Genomic DNA, 7,389 nt, shown 5'->3' with positions numbered 1-7,389 from the left:
TTCTGACACACTGCTTTCAGAGGGCTATCAGACCCCGGGTCGCCTCAACTCTAACTGAGCTTCTCCAAGACACATTGTGATGAACCTGTCCAAAGTCAAGACAAAAGAAAAGATTCTGCAAGCTGCCAGGAGTAAGCGCCAGTTGACCTACAGGGGCAAATCCATCAGAGTTACCGCAGACTTCTCTAATGAAACTTTCCAAGCAAGAAGACAATGGTCATCTACCTTTAATCTACTTAAACAGAACAATTTTCAGCCCAGAATTCTGTACCCTGCTAAGCTAAGCTTCAAAATTGACGGAGATCAAATCATTTACGGATATACAAACATTGAGGAAATTTGCCACAACAAGACCAGCTCTACAGGAAATACTTCAACCTGTTCTGCACACTGACCACCACAATGGATCAGCAGCAAAGTAAGAACTCAGAAATCAAAGGACAGAACCTAACCTCCACACTGATGCAAAAGATAAAACTAAGCAATGGACTCTCACCAAATAAGACGAATAGAATACTACCACACTTATCAATTATCTCAATAAATGTTAATGGCTTGAATTCCCCACTGAAGAGACATAGATTGGCTGACTGGATTAAAAAACACAAGCCATCCATTTGCTGTCTGCAAGAAACACACCTGGCTTCAAAAGACAAATTAAAGCTCCGAGTCAAGGGTTGGAAGACAATTTTTCAGGCAAATGGAATTCAGAAGAAAAGAAGAGTTGCAATCTTATTTTCAGATACATGTGGATTTAAAGCAACTAAAGTCAAAAAAGACAAAGATGGTCACTTTATATAGGTCAAGGGAAAACTACAACAAGAAGACATTTCAATTCTAAATATTTATGCACCCAATTTAAATGCTCCCAGATTCTTGAAGCAGACCTTACTCAGTCTGAGCAATATGATATCTGATAATACCATCATAACAGGGGATTTTAACACACCTCTTACAGAGCTGGACAGATCCTCTAAACAGAAATTAAACAAAGATGTAAGAGATTTAAATGAGACCCTAGAACAACTATGCTTGATAGACGTATATAGAACACTCCACCCCAAAGATAAAGAATATACATTCTTCTCATCACCCCATGGAACATTCTCCAAAATTGATCATATCCTGGGACACAAAACAAATATCAACAGAATCAAAAGAATTGAAATTTTACCTTGTATCTTTTCAGACCATAAGGCACTAAAGATGGAACTCAACTCTAACAAAAATGCTCAACCCCACCCAAAGGCATGGAAATTAAATAATCTTCTGTTGAATAACAGATGGGTGCAGGAAGAAATAAAACAGGAAATCATTAACTTCCTTGAGCATAACAACAATGAAGACACAAGCTACCAAAACCTGTGGGATACTGCAAAAGCAGTTTTGAGAGGAAAATTGATCGCTTTAGATGCCTACATTCGAAAAACAGAAAGAGAGCACATCAACAATCTCACAAGAGATCTTATGGAATTGGAAAAAGAAGAACAATCTAAGCCTAAACCCAGTAGAAGAAAAGAAATATCCAAAATCAAATCAGAGATCAATGAAATTGAAAAGAAAAGAATCATTCAGAAAATTAATGAAACAAGGAGTTGGTTTTTTGAAAAAATAAATAAAATAGATAAACCATTGGCCAGACTAACTAGAAATAGAAAAGTAAAATCTCTAATAACCTCAATCAGAAACGATAAAGGGGAAATAACAACTGATCCCACAGAGATACAAGAGATCATCTCTGAATACTACCAGAAACTCTATGCCCAGAAATTTGACAATGTGAAGGAAATGGATCAATATTTGGAATCACACCCTCTCCCTAGACTTAGCCAGGAAGAAATAGACCTCCTGAACAGACCAATTTCAAGCACTGAGATCAAAGAAACAATAAAAAAGCTTCCAACTAAAAAATGCCCTGGTCCAGATGGCTTCACTCCAGAATTCTATCAAACCTTCAAGGAAGAGCTTATTCCTGTACTGCAGAAATTATTCCAAAAAATTGAGGAAGAAGGAATCTTCCCCAACACATTCTATGAAGCAAACATCACCCTGATACCAAAACCAGGAAAAGACCCAAGCAAAAAGGAGAATTTCAGACCAATCTCACTCATGAATATAGATGGAAAAATTCTCAACAAAATCCTAGCCAATAGATTATAGCTTATCATCAAAAAAGTCATTCATCATGATCAAGTAGGCTTCATCCCAGGGATGCAAGGCTGGTTTAACATACGCAAGTCCATAAAGGTTATCCACCATATTAACAGAGGCAAAAATAAAGATCACATGATCCTCTCAATAGATGCAGAAAAAGCATTTGATAAAATCCAGCATCCTTTTCTAATTAGAACACTGAAGAGTATAGGCATAGGTGGCACATTTCTAAAACTGATTGAAGCTATCTATGACAAACCCACAGCCAATATTTTACTGAATGGGGTAAAACTGAAAGCTTTTCCTCTTAGAACTGGAACCAGACAAGGTTGTCCTCTGTCACCTTTACTATTCAACATAGTGCTGGAAGTTCTAGCCAATATAATTAGGCAAGACAAGGAAATAAAGGGAATCCAAATGGGAGCAGAGGAGGTCAAACTCTCCCTCTTTGCTGACGACATGATCTTATACTTAGAGAACCCCAAAGACTCCACCACAAGACTCCTAGAAGTCATCAAAAAATACAGTAATGTTTCAGGATATAAAATCAATGTCCACAAGTCAGTAGCCTTTGTATACACCAATAACAGTCAAGACGAGAAGCTAATTAAGGACACAACTCCCTTCACCATAGTTTCAAAGAAAATGAAATACCTAGGAATATACCTAACGAAGGAGGTGAAGGACCTCTATAAAGAAAACTATGAAATCCTCAGAAAGGCAATAGCAGAGGATATTAACAAATGGAAGAACATACCATGCTCATGGATGGGAAGAATTAACATTGTTAAAATGTCTATACTTCCCAAAGCAATCTACCTATTCAATGCCATTCCTATCAAAGTGCCTACATCGTACTTTCAAGATTTGGAAAAAATGATTCTGCGTTTTGTATGGAACCGGAAAAATACCCGTATAGCTAAGGCAGTTCTTAGTAACAAAAATAAAGCTGGGGGCATCAGCATACCAGATTTTAGTCTGTACTACAAAGCCATAGTGCTCAAGACAGCATGGTACTGGCACAAAAACAGAGACATAGTCACTTGGAATCGAATTGAACACCAAGAAATGAAACTAACATCTTACAACCACCTAATCTTTGATAAACCAAACAAGAACTTACCTTGGGGGAAAGACTCCCTATTCAATAAATGGTGTTGGGAGAACTGGATGTCTACATGTAAAAGACTGAAACTGGACCCACACCTTTCCCCACTCACAAAAATGGATTCAAGATGGATAAAGGACTTAAATTTAAGGCATGAAACAATAAAAATCCTCAAAGAAAGCATAGGAAAAACACTGGAAGATATTGGCCTGGGGGAAGACTTCATGAAGAAGACTGCCATGACAATGGCAACAGCAACAAAAATAAACAAATGGGACTTCATTAAACTGAAAAGCTTCTGTACAGCTAAGGAGACAATAACCAAAGCAAAGAGACAACCTACACAATGGGAAAGGATATTTGCATATTTTCAATCAGACAAAAGCTTGATAACCAGGATCTATAGAGAACTCAAATTAATCCACATGAAAAAAGCCAACAATCCCATATATCAATGGGCAAGAGACATGAATAGAACTTTCTCTAAAGACGACAGACGAATGGCTAACAAACATATGAAAAAATGTTCATCATCTCTATATATTAGAGAAATGCAAATCAAAACAACCCTGAGATATCATCTAACCCCAGTGAGAATGGCCCACATCACAAAATCTCAAAACTGCAGATGCTAGCGTGGATGTGGAGAGAAGGGAACACTTTTACACTGCTGGTGGGACTGCAAACTAGTACAACCTTTCTGGAAGGAAGTATGGAGAAACCTCAAAGCACTCAACCTAGACCTCCCATTCGATCCTGCAATCCCATTACTGGGCATCTACCCAGAAGGAAAAAAATCCTTTTATCATAAGGACACTTGTACTAGACTGTTTATTGCAGCTCAATTTACCGTTGCCAAAATGTGGAAACAGCCTAAATGCCCACCAACCCAGGAATGGATTAACAAGCTGTGGTATATGTATACCATGGAATACTATTCAGCCATTAAAAAAAATGGAGACTTTACATCCTTCGTATTAACCTGGATGGAAGTGGAAGACATTATTCTTAGTAAAGCATCACAAAAATGGAGAAGCATGAATCCTATGTACTCAATCTTGATATGAGGACAATTAATGACAATTAAGGTTATGGGGGGGGGAAGCAGAAAGAGGGATGGAGGGAGGAGGGTGGGGCCTTAGTGTGTGTCACATTTTATGGGGGCAAGACATGATTGCAAGAGGGACTTTACCTAACAATTGCAATCAGTGTAACTGGCTTATTGTACCCTCAATGAATCCCCAACAATTAAAAAAAAAAAAGATGAAAGAAAAAAAAAAAGTATTAAAGTAAAAAAAGAATTTATGAAGAAAGTGCTGTCTGTAAAGACAAATAGACCTTTTAAAATTACTCTTTGATATAATTTTGGGGGGGTGATGTGTTTACACATTTTCAATTTAAAAGGATTATTTGTGCACCTGCTAAGCTGATCCACTGTTATTTCTGATGTTTATTTGAAGTACATTTTAGCCATAATGATATCTGTTTTTTCCCCCTAGTGGACTTCTCAGCAGAAAGTGCTATCTATCTGCCTTAAACACATTTTATTATGTTGAGTTTCACTTCCTGTGATACCCCTTTAACAGGCATTTGTGATCAGTGTTTCCTAAGTTATCCTATTTCGTAGGTCACTGAGACATCCAAAGGCTATCTGGAAAGTATCCAGCCATATACTATGAAAAATACAGACATGCATGGCTGCATACTTTCCTGACAGCGCTTGTGTATTTCTAAAATTGGAGGAGGGAGTGTGTTTCCAATCACTTTATTTTGTCAGGTAGGTGTATTTAAAAGCAACCAGGGGGAAGAGAAGCAAACACATATAATATTTCCATAAGATAAAAAAAAAAAATCAGAATAAAAGGGAATTATTTGAACTCATTAAACCTTCATTAAAGGTTAAGTGCATTGCTCCCTGTTTTGTCAATTTTATATGGATTGGGGGAAAACTCATCACAAAACTCTGGTCCAACTAAGAAAATGCCAGAAAGGCTATGTTAACCAGTTTGATGAAAATACTTCAAATTGTATATAAAACCAGCGCGTGGTATCCCATGATTGCATTAATGTACACAGCTATGATTTAATAAAACCAAAACAAACAAACAAAAGAAAAACTCTGGTCTAGGGACCAGCCACTGTTTCACTGGGGCATAAAGGAAGCTCCTTGCCTGGCAGGCCGGGGTCCTGGGACACAAATGACTGGCCCCAGGCAGGGGATCTCTGGGGCAGTGGTTTTCTTGAGGCTGCCTCTAAGCTGCAGCGTTTGGGAAAAGAGCTAGGTGTTGTGTGTGTGTTTGTTGGTTGGTCTTGTTTTTAATATTGCTTACGATTTCTTTACATTTTCTCTTTCCCCTAATACTCCTTTCCTTCTCCTTTTTTTCTTCATTGATACACAATTTATTCTCCTAACTTTATTCTCCTAAGTGGAAAACTCAGAACCCAAATTACACAACCCCCCTCCCCCCCCCTTCAAATATAGCAAAGCAAATCAAGGAGAAGCTGGTTTCTCCATGCAGGGAGTCCAGGGCATGAGGGTAGGACAGGGTCGGGGGAAGGAGGGTGTCCCAAATGCCCTTTTTAAATTTGGCACATTAAATCTCTTCACCATTGCTTCAGTCTTTGCATGCCCAGCAAGGAAGCACTTTGAGTCAATTATTCTTTGAAACGTTTCTTTCAGTGCCACTGTGAGTTAGTGACATTTTCCTTGGCTGCCTCTCAGGACCTATTTATAGCACCTGTTTTAAAAATATGCCTGCTTTGACACTTCAGAGTCTATCAGAAGTACAGGAACATAAGTAAAAATATGTGTGAAACAACCCCAATATATATTTGTTAACATATAGGAGTAGTCCTAAAATCTACACCTCTTGGGTCTGGAATAGCAGAGTCAAGGTGAGAGCTACTGAGCTGTGTCTCAGTTTCTCCATTTGGCCAGAGTCCAAGAAGCAAAAGGGAGTCAGTCTGAAGAGACACAAATTGGCCACCAGCACGAGTCCATTTTCCCCTTGTGCATGGGCCAATATGACCCGAAGGAGAAGTGCCCCTTACAGCAGCAGTCCCCAACCTTTGTGGTACCAGGCACCAGTTTCATGGAAGATAGTTTTTCCATGGACCAGCCTGTGTGGGTGTGGGTGTGTTGGGTGTGTGTGTGTGTGATAAGAGTCTGCAAGCCGTTGATGTATTATGGTCTCTGTGCAGTCAAACCTCTCTGCTAATGATAATTTGTATTTGCAGATGCTCCCCAGCACTAGCATCACTGCCTCAGCTCCACCCCAGATCATCAGGCGTCAGATTCTCATGAGGAGTGCACAATCTAGATCCCTCCAACACGCAATTTACAGGAAGGTTCCAGCTCCTATGAGAAGCTAATGCTGCTGCTGACCTGACAGGAGGCAGAGCTGAGGCGATGCTGTGAGTGATGGGGAACAGCTGTAAATACAGATGAAGCTGGGGAACAGATGAAGCTTCCACAGCTCACCTCCTGCTGTGTGGCTGGTTTCTAACAGGCCATGGAGCTTAGGGACCTCAGTCTTAGAGCATGGAAAAGACTTTCTTTAACCTTGTAAATGTCGGTTAACAGGAGCTCTCCACCCTTGCGGCCATGTGCCCACCCTTCATGAGCCCCAGAAGCTGGGAAGGCAGTTCACTGATCCTGTTGCATTCTTCTTTAGAGCCTGGGTTCACCACAGATAAAGCCTCCTGCAGCTACACTCTTAAACCCTATCTATTACTGATGGGAAAATAACACGTTTCATGTACAAGGACAAAAATCACAGCTGTGAAGGTCACACTTTCTGGGTAGATCACTTGTTTTGTGGAAAAATTTTAAAAGCCTATCAAATTTGGTAAAGCCTCCTTCCTTTCACCAGTCCTGAAGCAAATGCTGCATGAGTTCAGTCTTGATTACTGTAGCCCTTCCTTACAGCTATTAATCTGTACAGAATCATATAGAGATACTTCTATTTATATTTGAAAAAAGAGTATAGCCCCATGGTTCAAAATTTCAAAAATACAAAAGGGGACTCAGTAAATGATCTCCCTTAATTCATGCCCCTAGGTATTTAGTGCCTGTTCCCAGAGACCTTTATGGTTATCAATTTCTGTTCCATCCCACTGAGGCAGGG

Source organism: Nycticebus coucang, chromosome 1, assembly GCF_027406575.1.
Source record: "Nycticebus coucang isolate mNycCou1 chromosome 1, mNycCou1.pri, whole genome shotgun sequence".
Lineage (NCBI taxonomy): Eukaryota > Metazoa > Chordata > Mammalia > Primates > Lorisidae > Nycticebus > Nycticebus coucang.
This window is presented reverse-complemented; position numbering follows the sequence as displayed.